The sequence below is a fragment of the Sminthopsis crassicaudata genome, chromosome 6 (genome assembly GCF_048593235.1).
Source record: "Sminthopsis crassicaudata isolate SCR6 chromosome 6, ASM4859323v1, whole genome shotgun sequence".
NCBI classification, from domain to species: domain Eukaryota; kingdom Metazoa; phylum Chordata; class Mammalia; order Dasyuromorphia; family Dasyuridae; genus Sminthopsis; species Sminthopsis crassicaudata.
This window is the reverse complement of record NC_133622.1, coordinates 142,176,677-142,195,929: the sequence shown is the minus strand read 5'-3', so window position 1 is coordinate 142,195,929 and position 19,253 is coordinate 142,176,677. Positions and strand designations below refer to the sequence as shown.

Sequence of the window (19,253 nt, the reverse complement as noted above, 5' to 3'; positions counted from 1 at the left end):
GATTTTAATTTGAAAGTCACTCATCCCTAAGTTTTAAATTATTCACAAAACTGCCACTTATTTTAACAAGTAACTCACAGCTAAACATCAGAAGAGAGTGCTCATTAGCAATGAGTGCAGCACGAAGACATACCTTTACACAAACCCTCTTTCAGCAACAACAGGAAGATGCATGTGTCACTTCTCAGGAGCAAGTTTCTAGCATGCTTCTTGTTCTATCCAATTAGCTCCATGCCAAGATTTGGTGCATTTCATAACCAATCCCTTGACCGCATTAGCTGCAAGCTTGGCAGGACTGGAATGGCTCCATTCATTAAAGCAGCAAACAAGCCGCAAGACAGACTTACCACTAGGCAAAGCTCGCTCACTCGAAGGCTTCCGACACAGTGTGCTTTTCAATAGCCACCCTTTCTGTCTCTTTCCCTCTTTCTCTTCTCTTTCTCTCCGTACCCGCTCTTTTCTTCCCTTCCCCTTTTCTCTCCTCTCCCCTTCTTCTCCCTTTCCTCCCCCTTCCCTTCTCACATTCTACCCTCCCCCCGTGGGCTTAGTGGCTAAAGGAAGGACACAACCCCCACTTAGTCTCTACTCGGGGATTAACGAGTTTATGAAAATATTCTAATTAGCTTCTGTTTTCATTCCCTCCCCCAGATCAGCTTACTCATTCCCTAGCTCAAGAGAGGTGGGGGCGGGGAGATAACTGAGAGTTACGGGGTAAGTGGGATTCGGGGTCTGCATTTAAACATTAGCTATGTATTACAAGCAAGAAAACTGGCTCCTTCTGGCTTTTTCGCAATTTCGAAACCCTAACATTATTAAGATAATTAAGTTTCTCTCGGATGGGGAAGTTCTCTGCAAGGCACGCAGCAGGAGCAGCAAGAGCAGCAGCAAGATCAAGAGCAAGAAGCACCACCATTGAACATCCAGGTCTAGATGCCTACAGAGGGTGATTAAAGCTTCCCTGTTGTTTTCTAGATTGCCACAGTCTCAGCAGTGCCAAGTTAAGGGATAGTGTCACTGAAATACCAGCAAATATCTTGGGCTAACATTCACCAAAGGCAAAAAAATTCAGCTTAAGGCAGCCCTCTCTCTAACCTTCTTTAATGGAATTTAGTTACTTACATGCCCCAAAAGACCTCTTGAAATGAGGCAATCTCTCCTAATATAGCAAATTTTATATTTGAAGCTTGGGGAGGGGAGTAGAGGTGGACAATGAATGATAAGAACTGACAAAGCAACAATTCTTTTTTTTTTTTTAATTAATTTTTTAATTATAACATTTTTTACAAGATCCCTTGTACTCCCTTCTGTTCCGAATTTTCCCCTCCTTCCCTCCACCCCTTCTCCTACATGGCAGGCATTCCCATACATATTAAATATGTTATAGTACATCCTAGGTACAATATATAGGTGCAGAACCGAATTTTGTTGTTGTTGTTGTTGTTGCAAAGGAAGAATTGGATTCGGAAGGTAAAAATAATCTGGGAAGAAAAACAAGAAAATGCTAACAGTTTACACTCATTTTCCCAGTGTTCCTTTTCTGGATGTAGCTGATTCTGTCCATCATTGATCAATTGGAATTGGGTTAGCTCTTCTCTACGTTCAAGATATCCTCTTCCATCAGAATACATCCTCATACAGTATTGTTGTTGAAGTGTACAGCGATCTTCTGGTTCTGCTCGTTTCACTCAGCATCAGTTGATGTAAGTCTCTCCAAGCCTCTCTGTATTCATCCTGTTGGTCATTTCTTACACAACAATAATATTCTGTAACATTCATATACCATAATTTACCCAACCATTCTCTAATTGATGGGCATCCAGTCATTTTCCAGTTTCTAGCCACTACAAAAAGAGCTGCCACAAACATTTTGACACATACAGGTCCCTTTCCCTTCTTTAGTATTTCTTTGGGATATAAGCCCAGTAGTAGCACTGCTGGATCAAAGGGTATGCACAGTTTGATAACTTTTGGGGCATAATTCCAGATTGCTCTCCAGAAAAGCAACAATTCTTAATGTGTAAGCAAGGGTGGAATAATAGCAATGTGCTTCAAGTATCAGCTATAATTACAATTCGCATCTCTATTTTGTTCCATAATCTATAAAGCACTTATCTCCTGATAACCCCATGAAATAGGAAATAAAAGGCATAGAGGTTCAGAGTTGCACAGGAAAGTAGCGAAAGGAATGGACATTAAGAGTTTGTCATGCCTTATGATTCTAAATCCTTTATTCTTTACTCATTAATTAATAAATTATTAATTAACATTCACTGATTGCATTGTCCCCAATGAAAACTGCTTCTCCATTTTATAAAATATACACAACTTTCCAAATGTCTGTCTTTCCATTACAACCTTTGGTATTATACATTGTATTGGAATCTCACAGTTTAGCTAGAAAGACTTCACAAAGGTGTGTACTTAAACAGTTTAAATGGAACATGACAAAAGTGGAGGAGGGGTGTCCAGGTGGGATACCAGGTGTTTTGCTACTGAAATACAGACATAAAAACGGGAATGGGTCCAAGAAAACAGAGGGCAATAATCTTGCCTTCTTCCCTTAATTTTTGTTCCAATCTGATGTGAGCTATGGTGGGATTTGGCACCACATCATAGATCATATTATATTGAATACCATTTGCATGGAAATTAAAATGAATTTGGGGATAGATATGGGCATCCTAGGCCTATCTCCATATAGCTCATACAGTTGGGGGGCTTTTTTGGCAACCTTAGATGGAGGTTAAATAATAAATTTTAAAAGGGCTCTAAAAAATTGTCTAGCCATAAGAAACAGCATAATGAAGTGTGAGGGTTCTAGGTAAGGATGTGAGAACCTGGATTCAAATGCAAGCTCTGACCTTTATTACCTGTCTTAACTTGGAAAATCACTTAATATGTTAGGCCTCAGTTTCCACAAGCTAGATCATCTTGATCCCGTTGATCTCCCTAAGCTATATGTATATGTTCTATTTTTTTTTTTAAGGAATGCATTAGAAATTAAGAGAACCTATTTCCATACACTTCTAAGCAATGAGACACCTGGAATAATAAAATGTTAGAGAAAGATATTACTGTTTTATTTTTCCTGTTATTGTGTAAGATTGAACATAATTTAACAATTTACTTGGGAGAACATTGCAAAGACTTGGTTTCTACCTACCTAGAATGAATCAATCAACTTATCTGGGGAAGGAAAAGGAAGGAAAGTTTTATTTGTAGCATTAATAGATCGATTTAGAGTCCTCTCTATATATCCCCCATGTACTTAACTTAGTGCTTTCCATAGTATAAATAATAGAATTAGAGTCTTCTAGGAGCTTAAGTAGTAAGATAAAACACCAATTAACCAATTAGCAGGGATTAAGTATCTATTAAGTTCTAGGAAGTATGCTAAGCATTGAGGCTACAAAGAAAAGCTCTAAACAGAGCTTATTAAACTTTTCCCACACCAGAATCCTTTTCCCCAGAGCAATTTTTATAAGACCTCAGCTATATAGGTATGTAATATGTATATAAATCAAACTTTTGTTGAAAATAAATCGTAATTTCCCAACTCCATATGGGGTCATGACCTATAGTTTAAGAAGTTTTGTTCTAAAGGAACCGATAGTATGATGAGGGATACAACATACAAACAACTATGAACAAACCAAGATGCATTGAGTCAATTATTAGTATTCTCAAAGGGAAGTCACAAAGACTAAGACTGAGAAGGGCTTCTTGAAGAAATCAGAATTTTAGCTGAGGAAGGAGGACATTCCAAGTATGAAGGATAGCCAGGGAAAATATCCTTCATAAGGGGATTGTGTGTAGACTGGAAAGATGAGACATAAAGAGTTGCTTCTTATCCCTTCCTTTTGCCTCCTACCCACAAATCTTTTTCTCTATTCTTTGGCTCTACAAAGATTCAAAACTTTCAGAATTTCCAATGCCTAAATTTGTGAGATCGATAAGAAATATCTCCATGTTCAACCCTCAATCATTATCTAGAATCTCTGGGAGATAGAAATACACATATACACATGCTTGCATACACACACATACACACACATACATGATATTATCAATGACATCTCAGAGATTTTGTTTTTGTTTGCTATTCAGTTATTTCAGTCCTGTTTGATATTTTGTGACTCCATTTAAGGTTTCCTTGGTGAAGATACTGGAGTGGTTTGTCATTTCCTTCTCCAGATTAATTTCCAGATGGGAAGACAGAGGCAAACAGAGGTAAGTGACTGGCCAGGGTCATAGAGCTAGTAAGTGTTTGAAGTCAAATGTGAAATAACTCCAGACCTGGCCATCTAAATACTGCAACACCTAACTGCCCCCCTTTCTACATATAAAGGCAAATCTGGGAAGCCATATTTATGCTATTACATTTCAAAAATTAGTGTGAAATACTAATGATGCAGGAATAGATAGTTGACATGAAACTTAATCCACATATTTAAGAACAAAGCATAAATTTCCTAGAAACAGCTGAAAAGAATCTCAGCATTCTGGCCTTTGGCCCTAGATTTTTTTCCCCCTCTCCATAAATCTTGCTAGAATACCTAAGTCTTGTGTGAGGACATATTTTCATATTTCTAATTGGTTGATAAGTTTATCACATAACTATCTAATTGAAATCATTTGCTAATAAATAGAAGGTGGTAAACAGAAGAGACTAAGCATTTCTTCAATATTCAGAAATAAGTATATACAATTTGCCCAGTCCTTCACAAGGTATATAATAGGTGTTTAATATTGTTTGTTGACTCTTGTTGAATTCACAAATAAAAGATAGGGAAAAGGATATAGCTAAAATCATCTGAAAAAAGCTATATTTTAGGGGACTACAACTACATAAGTAAATAATGTGATAGGCTAGCTAATTAAGTGATGAAATTTCATGCGACATTAAGAATTATGTCTAGTCCAGAGGCAGCTAGGTGGCGTATTGGACAGAGCACTGAGCCTGCCTCAAAAAAGACCTGAGTTCACATTCTGAATCAAACACTTATTATCTGTGTAGCTTTGGCCAAATCACTCAATCTTTGTCTCAATTTCCTCCTTCCATGAAAAATGGAGGAAATAATAGCATTCAACTTACAGGATGGTTATGAGGATCAAATGAAATAATGCTTGTAAAATACTTAGCACAATTCCTGAATCATAGTAAGATATTAATATACTTATTTCCTTTCCTTCCAAATTAGAAATTTATGGTAGTTTATGAGGACCTGGTCTAACAAGTAGAGTAGCCTGTTCATTTCTGGGTTACATTTTTTTTATTTTAATTTTTTAATTTTTAAATTTTTTTTCTGGGTTGCATTGTAAGAGACATGTATAAACTGGAACATATTCAGAAGAAAATAACCAAAAAGGTGGCCAGGATGGTCAAGAGTAATTTGAGAAAAGTAAGAGAAAAGTAAAGAGAAAAAAGTAATATGACTAATATGGACATTTGTTTCAAATGACTGCACATGCATAACCTATGTCAGATTGTTTACTGTCTCACGAAGGTAAAGAAGTGTAGAACTCTGGAGAAGTATACTTGAAACAAGGATACTTACAATGAAGTATTTACTCAGTGTGATTGATGAGATAATGGTCCTCTAGTTCACATATATCTAGTATGATATAATGATATAATAAATCTAGCTTGCATAAACTCGGTATGCTATAATGATATAATTGTAATAGGGTATTTAATTGCTGAGAGAACCAGGGACACAGGAGTCAGAGTGAACTAACTGTGAAGCAGTCACAGTGAACAGACTGTGAAGAAGACAATAAAGACTTTAAACTCTATTCCTGACCATCCTCATGGTGACATTCGTGCTGAGACCAGGGCTTGGACATTACAAAGAAGGGAGGGAGATTAAAAAATTGGAACTCACAATCTTACAAAAATGGATGTTGAAAAGTATAAAGTAAATGCTATAAAGTAAAAGAAAAGAAAAATCCAGCCTCAGACACAAAATTTATTGCTCTGATTAAATTATTTAATCTTTGTCTACCTCAGTTTCCCTAATGGTAAAATGGGGCTAATAAAATACCTCAGTCTCAGAATTGTTATGAGACAAAAAAAAAAAAAAAAGAAAATTATAAAGTACTTAAGAGTGCTTGACACTAATAGGTGCTTACTAAGTAATTGTTTTCTTCCTTCTCACTATTAACAAAAAGTGAAGACCCAACCTGAGACAAACTGTCTTCAAGGACAGTTTGGATTAACACTTGTCAGGTAAGTATGCAATGAGAATTCTTATTTCAGGGCTTCCCAGTCTCCCTCTATATCTGCCCTCTCCTCTCTGAATTCCCATGACCCTAACTAATTCTCAGATCAGTCTAAGTGTATACTAAGGACAGTCCTTAATGGCTATTCCCCATGACTCTGTCCTTGGTTCTTTTCTCCTTTTTCTCAATACTTTCTCTTAAATGAACTTATTATTTCCCAATGGTTCAATTTCTATTTCAATGAATATGACAACCATATCTACAAATCTATTGCTGACCTAGTCTAATCTGAGCTCCAGTCTCTCAACAAATGCCCACTAGACATCTTTAATCAAATGTTCCATCTACTTCTCAACTCCATCTTGCCCAAAATAAAGCTCTTCTGAGCTAAATCCAACTCTCCTCCAAAGTTCCCTATTTCTGTTGAGCATACCAGTATTGGGTTATTGAATCATTCCTCAGAATCAACTTTGACTTACCTCCATATCCAATCAGCTGAGATAACAAATTTTATTGATTCTATGTAGAGGACCTCAGATATTGGGGAACTCTGAAAAAAGAACTCTGAAGCAAAGATACTTACAGCAGGGTGTTTACTCAGTGTGACTGATGAGATAATGATTCTCTAGTTCACATATATTTAGTATGTTGATATAATGTTCTATAATTGGCACATGTTCCCAGTGCTGTACTGATGTAATTGTATTAACGTATTTAAGGGCTGAGAGGACTTGAAATAAGCCGAGAGTGTGTGTGTGTGTGTGTGTGTGTGTGTGTGTGTGTGTGTGTGTGTGGTGTGGTGTGTGTGTGTGTGTGTGTGCTCCAGCTCAACCTCAGACTCCAGACTCGAGACTCATGGTGACTCTCCTGCTAATACCAAGGCCTGTCCAGAGATCCTCCAGAAAACCAGCCTGTACATTACATTTTGGCCTCCAAGCATGGGGCACTGAAAGAAGTACACTACATTTTGAGGTCTGGACACAAGGACCTACACTCAGCAGTTCAACTGATGTGATCATAAGCTCAGTAGAAAAGTCTCTGTGACCCAGAAATAGGATGAGTACAAAAATAGATAAGCAGGTAAGGGCTAAACTAGTCATTTTCATTTTTTCAGCTGAAATGGGGCAAAAATTAAGAAAAGAACCTTTCCCACCCCAAGGGGAGTGTGTAGCATGCATAGTTGAGTTAATAAAGAAGCAAGGTTTGTCAGTAACTTGGAAGCAGATCACTGGACTCTCAAATATATTAGAGTGCACATCTCTTTGGCTCTCTAAGGAAGAAAAATTAGAGACAGATATGTGGAAACTAGTGGGAGAGCAACTAATTGAATATTACAAGCTAAAGGTCCTGATTCAATTCCTGAGGAAATATTCCTTATATATAATTGTATTAAACACAATACAATTGGCTTTAAAGAATCCCATAAGTTCTAAAACAAGGAAAAATTTTAATAAGAACAGCCAGACAAGGAAGTATGAGGAGAAAGAGCAGGAGGGAGATGGTACTGATAAAGCAGCTGAAAGGCATGGAGAATTGGACAAGAAAGGAATTAAGTCCAGTGCTGATAAGGTTAAGGTAGGTGGAGATTGTACAGTCATTAGAGGTGCCAATTGGCCCAGTAATTGGCCTAAGATTAAGGCAGACCTCTATATGTCTGACATAGGAGAATCAATAGCAACTGAAATAAGTGCTACCCCTTTGAGATGGATATTTGAAGGTGAAACAGGAGTTTTTACTCCTTTTTTAGTTGAAAAATATCTCCATCAATCTATGGGGAGGAGACATCTTAGAACAGTAAGGATTACAATTGAATACTTTGGCTTTTTAGGCAGGGCTGTTGAAGGCCTGCCTGCACTCTCACTATTCCCATTCAATGGAAAACTGATACACCAGTGTGGGTGCAACAGTGGCCATTAACAAGTGAAAAAATTCAGGCCTTATTAGATATAGTACAGGAGAAAAGTAAATGAACAGATGGAAACTATGGGAACTCTTCAGCCTGGACTTCCATAGCCTATTCAATTGCCCAGAGAATGGCCTCTTTTGGTTTTGGACGTTAAGGATTGTTTCTATTCTATCCCTCTGGATAAGGAGGATATGAAAAGATTTGCCTTTTCAATGTCCAATGTTAATTTAGCTCACCTTTATAAAAGATTTGAATGGACAGTTTTGCCACAAGGAATGAAAAATAGAATGAAAATAGTATGTGGATGCTGCTCCTATTCCAAAAAGAAAAGCATTTCTAAAAGTTATGTTGTTACATAGACAATATTTTGGAGTGTGCACCTGAGGAGCAAATGTTAGAAGCATGTCTACAAAAGACCATAGAAACACTAAGGAACCACAAATTGCATATAGCTCCAGAAAAAAAAAATTCAAAGGCATGCTCCTTTTAAATATTTAGGATATGAAATATATCCTAAGGTGCCTACAGTACAAAACCTTTCTTCAAGAACAAAGAAGTTGGACACCTTAAATGACTTTCAGAAATTGATAGAATATATCCAATGGATGTTTCCAGTGTTAGGCTTAACTACGCATCAATTACAACCATTATATAACATTTTAAAGTGAGATAGTGCTTTAAACTCACCATGCCAACTTACAAAAAGAAGCTCAAAAGGCTTTGATATATGTTGAACTGACTTTATCTAATGAAATTGAAAGTTATTCAAAAACCCTTGGAAATATCAATTTTTGCTACAAAAGAGGCATCCACAACAGTCCTTCATCAAGGAGACAGTGATCGAGTGGGTGATCCTCCCAGCACAACCAGATCAAAGCCTTACTCCTGACCCAGTGCTAATGGCTAGAATTTTATTAAAGGGCATTAAGAGAGTAGAACAATTATCTGGGATAAGACCTGACAAGATATACATCTTTTATATCAATGTACAAATTTATGTATGCTGTGAAACCATCCCAGAGTGGCAAATTTTATTGGCCACAGATCCAAATTTTACACACAGGTCTCCATTAAAGACAACCCAGCTATTACATAATTGGCAATGGATTTTTGAAGGAAAGGTTTCTAAGGTTCCTCTTAAAGGATCGACTATCTTTACAGATGCATCCAAAGATAACATTTATGCTATATACTCTCATGACAATTATAAAGAGAGTAGTCAGAACCCCTTTTTAGTCCACTCAGCAGAATGAATTATATGCAATCATTATAGCTCTTACTTATTATCCAAGATATATAAATATAATATCTGATTCAGCCTATTCAGTAGGTGTGCTATAAAGAATTGCCACAGCCCAAATAAAATTTATAGCTTCTAATATATATCAGCTTTTTAAGACACTTCAAGAGCAAGTAAGAAAGCATCAAGGTAAGATTTATATCTTGAATGTTCACTCTCATAATGGACTTTCAGGTCCTATTTTTGATGGTAATTCAAAGGCAGTTACTCCTTTATTTCAGGCAGCTCAAGAATCTCATTCTAAATATCATCAGGCTATTCAAGCTTTACATTTACAATTTGGTATAACAAAAGAGGAAGCTAGGAGCATAGTAAAAACCTACAGCTTGCCTCCCTTTCCACTCTCCTACCCTCCCTCCAGGGAAAAACCCTCATGGTTTGAGACCCAATGAAATTTGGCAAATGGATGTAACCCATTATGAATCTTTTGGTCTTCTCTCTTTTATCCATGTTGTAGTAGACACCTTTTCAGAATTTACCTTTGTAATACCAGCAGGAAAAGAGACTGCCCAAAAAGTCACTGGATTCCTTATATAAGCTTTTGCAATTATGGGTGTGCCACAAGCAATAAAAACAGATAACGGACCTGCATATACGTCTAAACATTTTGCACACTTTTGTGCACACACCACTGGTATACCTTTTAATCCTCAAGGACAGGCAATAGTAGAGAGGAGAAACAGAGACATCAAGACACTCCTCCAAAAACAAAAGAAAATGAGAGCCACAGGTAACCTTAGAGAACTTTTAAATTTAGTTTTTTATACTATTATTTTTTTTTATTTTTGATAAAGATGTACTGGCTCGGGCAGACAGATTTTATAACCCACTGGAAGGGCACTATCCAGTGCGAGCAGCTCCACTATCTTTAGATAATCTCCAGGTGATGTGGAGAGATCTAGAAAGTGGTGAATGGAAGGGAGCAGATAGATTAACTGTTTGGGGGAGAGAGTTTGCTTGTATTTCTACAGATGGAGAATGAATAAGATGGGTGCCAATGAGCCGTATTCACCTTGATCATTGGAGAGAGACTGAAAAGACCTTTGGAACAAAGGAAAAGACCCAAGAAACATCTGGTGGTTCCATCTCTGACTACAAATGCCACTGAAAAAGCATGACTGTTAACCCTATAAATATGGCAATTGACTCATGGACATTAAAAACTGTTAATGAGACTCTTCAGTCCAAAGGAACCCTGCTAACAATATCTGGTTTGACTCCTCATTTCCCTTTGGTGCCCACCTCCATTCCTGAGAAGCCAGGGAGGGCGTGATAATCTCCCTTTGGTATTCTTACTTCCCCTCCTGAAAAATCAGGGAGAGCTTGACCACCTGAGTTCTAAAACAAAAGAAAAAGGGAGATGCAGAGGACCACAGATATTGGGGAACTCTGAGAAAAGTATACTTGAAGCAAAGATACTTACAGCAGGGTGTTTACTCAGTGTGATTGACAAGACAATGGTTCTCTAACACTCATAAACTTAGTACTTAGTATGGTGATGTAATGGTTCTACAGTTGGCATATGCTCAGTGTGCTATAGTGATGTAATTGTACTAAGGTGTTTAAGGCTGAAAGGACTTGAAATAAGCAGGCTTGAGTGTGTGTGTGTGCTCACTTGACCTCAGACTCCAGACTCCATCCCTGATCATCCTCATGGTGATTCTCCTGCTAAGACAAAGGCCCATCCTCCAAAAAGCTAGACCAGACATTACAATTTTACTTTTGCAACATTTCACAATTCTCTTTCTTTCCCTTCACATGACTACTCCCCTAGTTTAGATCCTTAGCATATCTCATGTGGACCATTACAATAACTTCATAGGGGACTTTCCATCTCTCCCCTCACTAATCTACTTTCCATACAACTGTCAGAATCATCTCCCTAAATGATAGCTTTGACCATATTTCCTTTTTCAAGAAACTTCAATTACCCCACTATTGCCCATATGATAAAATATAAATTTTTTACCTAGACATTAAAGCTTTTTGTTACTGGTCATCCATTCTGGCTTATTAATACCAATTCTCTCCATACAAGTTCAACTTGCCTATTCTGTCTTTTAAAAATATCTCTGCAATATATTTCTTCATCACCTGCATCTCTAAGAATACTTAGCCTCCATCACTTCCTAAGGGAAACCATTCTTGAACTTACTAGCTTTTAATACTTTCTGCTTCCTTAAATTTATTTTATATACTTCATGAAACATAGCATGTTAAAACATGATATATGATAAATATTCTCTCAATAGAATATGAGATTTTTTTAAATGAAAAGATTGTTTTTCAATTTGTTTTTTGGTTTTTTTTTTCATATTTGTGTATGAGAGCACGCCAAAGTGAAAAAAGGGAACTAATCACTGCCCCAGAAAGACTTAGATTTAAATCCTTCCTCGATATGTGACTGTGAATAAATCACTTAATCTTTCAATGCTCCAACCAACTTTCTACAACTATAAGTTGTGGAAGAGATATTGATATACATTAACAGAGAAATGTTCCTATTAATAGAATCTTGGGTCCATTGTGTAGCCAGGATCATACTTGATATGCCTTATATATAGAAGTATTTAAGTATATTTATTACTGAATGGGATGAATTTTCCCATAAAATGGAGATGGATAGCAGAATAAGTATCTGAATTCAACAATATGTTGCTTGCAGGAAACAGTAAAAATGAGAGACAAACAGATAAAATAAAGGACTGGAATAGAATTTATTTTTTTTAAACAGGAGGAATTAGTCATGATCTCAGACAAAGTTAAAGCTGAAATAGATTTAAATAAAAAAGAAAAATAGAGAAACAATATTGAATAATATTAATGAAATAATGTAGTTGTAAATGAGTTAAAGTAACTAGATAGTATAAAATACCTGAGCATACCTACCAAAAACGGACAGAGGAACTACATTAACATAAACATAAAACACTTTTTATACAAATAAAGTCAGATTTAAATAATAATCTGGAATAATATGTTTTGCTCATGGATTCAATGACATCCCAATTAAATTACTAAAATAAACTTACTGAGTTAGAAAAAATAATAACAAAGTTCACTTGGAAGAACAAAAGGTCAGGAATTTTAAAGAAACTAGGGAGTAAAGATATAAAGGAAGGAGATGCAGTGGTATCAGACCTTAAACTATAAGACCAGAGCATTATTGAATTGCAAAATGAATGACTTCCATTATTTTGAAGATTTCTTGTATAAATAAAACCAATGTAGCCAAGAATTTAAGGAACACAGAATATTTTGCAGAAAGTCTCTCTGAAAGGATATGATCTTATTGGAATATAGAAAATGATGAGTTGGTTGATTTAAAAAAAAAATGAAGAAAGATTTGGACATATGTAAAAAGATGCTATTCACCTATGGAGAAAGAGATGACAAGTGGAAATATGCATAATGTAATCTTACATATAGATGTATGAAAGTATATGTGTATATTTATAATTATCAACTATCTAATGTGTATATATATACATGAATATATTTAATATATTTTAATTGTAGCCTTTTTTAAGGAGGGGAAAGAAAGAGAAAAAAAAAAATAAAGTAAAAAGTATACAGTGGCGAACAAAAGAAAATCTGCAAGGAAGCAAAAAAAGGTGGACAGCCCTGAACATAATATGTAGCACTTATGATAAACACTTTTTCTTGAAGTAGAAATTTATTATGTTATGTTGAATTCTCTCATGTTCTGCTGTGTACATGATTTTTTCTCTTTTTCCTGTTTTGTGTTTAAGTTTAAAATGAATTAAAAATTTACCAAAAAAAATATATTTGTTAAGCTGAATTGTAATAGATTGAAAATCATATTCTACAATAGAAAACAAAGATATCAAGATGCCAAAGGTTGCCTTATTTAACCTTCAAAAATGCCATGCTATCTCATTAATTAGATTTTCAATCTAAATATATCACATAAAACGAAGGCCCATGATCCTCTTCATCCTCTGCCTAAAAGCTGTTTTTTTTATAAATGGTGTTAAACAGGGAAGAACATTTTAGTGTTGTTAGTAGAATATTAAGAAGAAATAGACAAAAACAGCACATCAGGGAGGTTTTCAGGAGAACTATGGAAAACATAGACAAGAAAGCAAAGGTCTGCATAGGCATGCTCTGCACAGATAAGGAGCCTTAGCAACAAGATCACCGCAGAGGCATATGAAATCACTAAAGTAGAACTTTATCCATTTCAAGTTCTTTACTTCAATATGTGGCAACTAAGGAAACTGAGAGTGACTTGTCCAAAGTCATCTAAGGAGTGGTAGTGAAGAGGGCAATCAAATCCAAATTCAATGATTCTTCAAAGCTTGCTTCACTATGCCACAGTACCAATTTTTGTGCAAATAAAAAAAAAAAAAAACTATCATAAATAACAGAACAAAAAAATTTATTTTTAAAACACAAAAATAAAAGTAGTTCATGTTTTTGTAGGATTACCCTTGAAATGAAAATTGTAAGGCTTCTATATCCTGGAGTGTCTATTTGATAACCCACAGCTGGAAGAGATGAGATTTTCCAAACAACTTTCAACTTTAATGTAACCTTAAAGCTTTCAACTGCAAGTGTATATTCAGTGATAATCCTGTTACCAGATATAATGTTTATTTTTCCCCCATCAGGCAAGTTTATTTATACAATGATGCAACTTATGTGAGACCCTATGATAAACAATTTCTTCAAAAGCTTCCTTCAAAGTCAGATTTTAAAGGTATCTGTGAGCAATTCACCAAATGGCTACTGCATCAAACTTTTCTTCCTAAGTACACTTTCCCTTGAAATTAATGTGCTAACTATGTTTGAATCTGGAGGCTAAGAGGATTAAAATCATACAATAGATTGTTCTATCTTCTTTCACTTTACAAGTTAAGGAATTCTTATCTGGCTTTTCTTTTCTATAGAAGTTCATCAGATTAGATTAATGCCTTTAAATCAGACTCTTTGAAATGCAAGCAATACAGCATCAAATATATAGAACAGAACACAAAAATTGAGCTACAGTTTTAGTCAGGTTATTCTTTTCAAACATAAGAGAAGGTTATCTTAAAAGGGAAAAAAAATGTTTTAGTAAGATATAGTTCCTCTATTTCCAAAAACATTTCAAATTGCTTTCCATCTTGGACCAATTCACAACTGCATTAAGATGTATAAGTCTGCATAGCTCTTTATAATTCTTTCATTTACTATTCTCATCTTGTTATTGTTGCCAATTTAATAAGCATGAGTCAAAGCCTCAGGGTTGTTTTATGCATATTTTACTTATTAATGATTTGGAGCAGCAAACATTCATATGATTATTTGTAGTAGGTAATTCTTCTTTTCAGTTTCTTTGTTTGAATCCTGGAGATGGATCTTGATGATAGATAATAAATAGGCAGACAGACAGGTTGACTGATTGATAAATATATTGATAGATATGAGAGATATATAATAGTATCCCTATATATCTATATTTATATCTATATCTATATCTATGTATAGATATAGATATAAATGTAGATATAGATATAGATATTAGATATAGATATAGATAGATAGATAGATAGATAGATAGATAGATATATTCAGGCTATCAGAACCTTAACATAAACATTTGATGTAAATTTATTTTCCCCAACTGAAAGCTTTCTTACTTATCCTGATTTTGTTTGTGGTATGGACCTGTTCTACATGAAGCTATGTTAGCCCTTTATTACTGCTTCCTTTTTTCAAATATTCAGGAGTTTCACTAGCCTATAGTTTACTTTATTATCTTTCTTTTTTTGAAAATAGGTTCATTTGCACATTCCTAATGCTGCAATATTTGTGCCATTTCCCACAATCAATACTAATAATTAATTTGACAGTAGTTTGACAATCATAAGGAACATCTCTTTCAGTACCAAAAGATACAGATTATCTGAACAAGGTTACTGTTAGGTTCTCTCTTACTAACTCCCTTATTAACCATGTTTCTACCTCAGTCCAAAAAGTATTTTTCTCCTTTGGCAAGGAAAAACAAACAAAATTATAACTGAGAGGCAGTACTGCTTTCATTCTGCTGTTTAGTTAATTACCATTTGTCCTGAGCAGTGATCCAATGTTATCTTAAATCCTCTATCTTTTCTAGCATATATTTAAAAAAAAAAAAAAGTGGGGGGGGTTTCTTTTGTTTTTGGATTTCTTTGTTAAGCTCAGCTTTGAGTTTTAAAGCTCCTGTCATTTTTCTTGAAATGTGTGTATGTGGATGTGTGGGAGGAGATTTTTGGGAGGGTGGGAAGGGTATGGGTGTTCAGCCTTTATATTCACCCTAAATTACTTCCCTTGCTACTATACTTTTAAAATTTATGTTGGATTTCATAGGTATCCCCATTAATCTTTTAGGTAGTCCCTCCTTTTTCTCATGATCAAATTTGTTTCCTCTGGGGTCAATAGAAATTCATTCTAAAAAGTTCTCTCAGGTTGACTTCCCATTTAGAATTTAGTCCTGAGGAACATGCCTAGCCTTCCTCTAACTTCTTGCTTTGCTCTCCCAAGATGTACAGCATAGTGTGAGACCATGAATGGTTTTCCTCTTTTTCACTATTGCAAATCCTAAAATGAAGCATTTACTACCTCTCAGAATCAAATGAGATAAGATTTGTAAAGCACTTAGAACATTTTTTTTTTTTTTACTTTTATTGTTTTGTTTTCCCATGGCTCTTCAAACCAAGTCTAATATCTCCACACCAGTAAGAGCTCTGCCAAGTTGAAGGTCTGAAATGTGATTTCTTTATTATACTATCAATTGACAAGCCAAGATAACTTAGAAAAGAAAGTGAATATAATATGGTGGTTAATTTTTTTTTCAGTCATGTCTTACTCTTCCTAACTACATTTGGCATTTTCTTGGCAGTGATTTGTCATTTCTTTCTCCACCTCATTTTACAGATGAGGAAACTGAAAAACAGCACTGAGTGACTTCTCCAGGATCATTGAGATAGGGTCCAAGGCCAGATTTTAACTCACCTAGATGAGCTTTCATCACTCCAGGAGCTAGCACTATATCTGCTGTACCAACTAGCTACCCAAAAATAACAATCAAAATCATGTTATATGTCATTGAAAGACAGTAATGGAAATTAGCATAAAGCCAGAGAGGCAACAAGTGGAAGTCCAAAACAAATACTCAAAGAAAAATAAATGATTCATTTTTAAAACAGGTGACAATGCCTCAGTGAGAAGTGAAAACATGAGTAAAGATTTTATTCCTGAAATAAAAATGAACCTCAATAGGCACCAAATGAAACTTTTTAGATTCATATACTGTTGGAATACAAGGGAGAGCTGTTGGAATACACAGGAGTCACCTGACAGTGGCTGTTGGGGTTCCAACCCAGAATGGATCTCCTCCTGTGAGAGGATGATACAAGGAGACTGAGAGGCAGTTGCTGTTCTCTGACCTCTCTGACTGGAGGCCTTTGCATTGTCTGACCTCTCTCCTTTTCCCTCTGCCTCCAATGTATCTCATGCCTAGTCCACAACACCCCTATCAGCAAAGGCTGCCTTGCAACTCTTTCAGATGTTATGATCCGTAGATGTGGAGGCTCTTGGAGAATTGACCCTTAACAATACACTTTAAAATCTTAGATGATGAAAAATGCATCTAGCCATAAGTATGATTCAAATACAATTGATTTATATTTGTTTTTTGCTTCAGGAATCTTATTTTTTAATCTCATTTTTGTTAACAATTGTTGAACATTTTATCTGTATTAAATCTAGAAGGATTTAAGTCTTTTGAAAAATTCATGATAGCTAATAAGCAAGATGGGACCACCATTAAAGATATTCCATAAAGAGTACACAAGAAGTAATAGCACAATTAAGTGCTAAACAGGCATTACATGTATGAGAAAATAAGAAATTAAACTGTAGAATAACACTAAATTATCAAGGATTCTGCCATCCCTGATAACCATCTCTCTATTTCCTGTACTTTTCAAAGTTTAAAAGAAAAAAAAAAAATCAGTTGTCACAAAGATTATTAGAAGAACATGAGGAAAGTGTTCTGGACATAAATTTGAACCCTGGCTCTGCTACTGATCACACCTGCGACCCTGGGGAAGTCATTGAAGTTCTCTCAGTTTCTTCATCTGTAAAATGAGGGAGTTGGACTTCATGATCTCCACCTAGATTTTTTTTCCATCCTGGCTCTATGGTCCTATGATCTATTCCAATGAATATTGCATAGATGTGGCAAATGAAAATTTAGGTGACTTTCCCAAGGTTATGTAGCTAATTCGATTAATTAAATTTAAGTATTTTTTTTTAAATCTAGGTTCTATTTGCCTGGACAATGTTATCTTGATGATATCAGCTATAAGGCTATATTTGGCAAAAGGTGTTAAATAGTACATAAATATTTGCTGAATAGGTTGGCTGTGAAAGCCAATATGTCAAATGAAAGGCATGGGTTACTTTCTAATTATGTAACAATTTGACAACCACTTTGTCATGCTGACTTACTTCCATTTTCTTATCTCTTGTGGACCTACTGATAACTAAAGGAACAATTACACATTCCATTCATTGTATAAAATAAGTTATCACCAAGTTCACTTTGACATATTGTAAAGTTCTAGCTAGTTAAAAAAAAAAAAAAAAAGAAGAAGAAGAAGAAAGAAAAAGAAAAGAAAAGCATATAAAACAAACTTCTTCACTCTTTAAGAATAGGTGTAATCTTACCTTTATCAGTAAAGCACTAAATTGACCTTCCTTTTCTTTAACTTCCAGGAATTAAAAAAAAAGTTTGAATTCTACCCTGTAAGCAAATAAAAAGATGAAGTTTACTGTTTATGTTCATGTTTTAGAATAAGGAAACAATAGTTAGTAATCTCTTTCTATGTCTATGGAATAACTTTCTAGTTATCCCCAAATAGTAGGAGGAAAATGTATTTACAATATAACACTTCACATGTTTTGCTGGTCCATCACCTTTATAAACATAGAAAAAAATAATGTGATACATAATGGAATTCCAAACACTAATGTGGTTTCAAAGTTAATACCCTACCACATTTCCTCCAAAAGACATAAACACTGATGATTAAACGCTTAGGCTTTTTTTCTTTATATATATTTTTGTATTTTATTTTAAATATAAACTGAGGGATGGACATAAATACTAAGAGATATTTTAAAACTTAGAGTTTTATTGATATAATTTTCCTCATCATCTGTTTATTGGGAAATGGAAAGTAAGAAAAGCAATGAGAGATATTTAAAAAGCTGGATTCCTATTAACAGCATTTATTTTTTGTCATTAATTTACTAAAATTAAATGCAAGAAAAGCAAACTTCTGATGCTTTTAGAGGCCTCTCAGCTCCCATATCATTAGCACCTCATTCTAATAAAATGTACATCAGTGTGATATTTAATTAACTCTGCAATCTCTACTTATATTTCTTTTTTATTAAACTATTTATTTTCAAGTCATATGCACAGATGATTTTCAACATTCACCTTTGTAAAACTTTGTGTTCCAATTTTTGTTTCCTTCCTTTCCCTCTACCCCCTCCCCTAGAAAGCAAGTAATCCCATATGTTAAACATGTGCAATTCTTCTATACACATTTTCACAATTATCATGGTGTACAAGAAAACTCAGATCAAAAAGGAAAAAATGAGAAAGAAAACAAAATTCTAGCAAACAACAACAAAAAGAGTGAAAATACTACGCTGTGATTCATATTCAGTTCCCACAGTCCTCTCTCTGGATTCAGATGCTTCTCTTCTTCACAAGACCATTGGAAATAGCCTGAATCACCTCACTGTTAAAAAAAGCCACACCTA

The 19,253-nt window shown here is 35.0% G+C and overlaps 1 protein-coding gene across 7 annotated transcripts in view; it reads right to left on the bottom strand.

Moving 5' to 3' along the window:
• BMPR1B (bone morphogenetic protein receptor type 1B) overlaps positions 1-19,253 on the bottom strand; it is a 497,487-nt gene that overhangs the window by 383,829 nt on the left and 94,405 nt on the right. For 6 of the 7 annotated variants that reach the window (XM_074275372.1, XM_074275374.1, XM_074275378.1 and 3 more), the window contains one exon: positions 18,147-18,222. The gene's annotated coding sequence lies outside the window, so the exon portion shown is untranslated. Of the gene's footprint in view, positions 1-133; positions 419-18,146; positions 18,223-19,253 lie in introns of those variants that run through there. The other variant, XM_074275381.1, reaches the window with a different exon arrangement.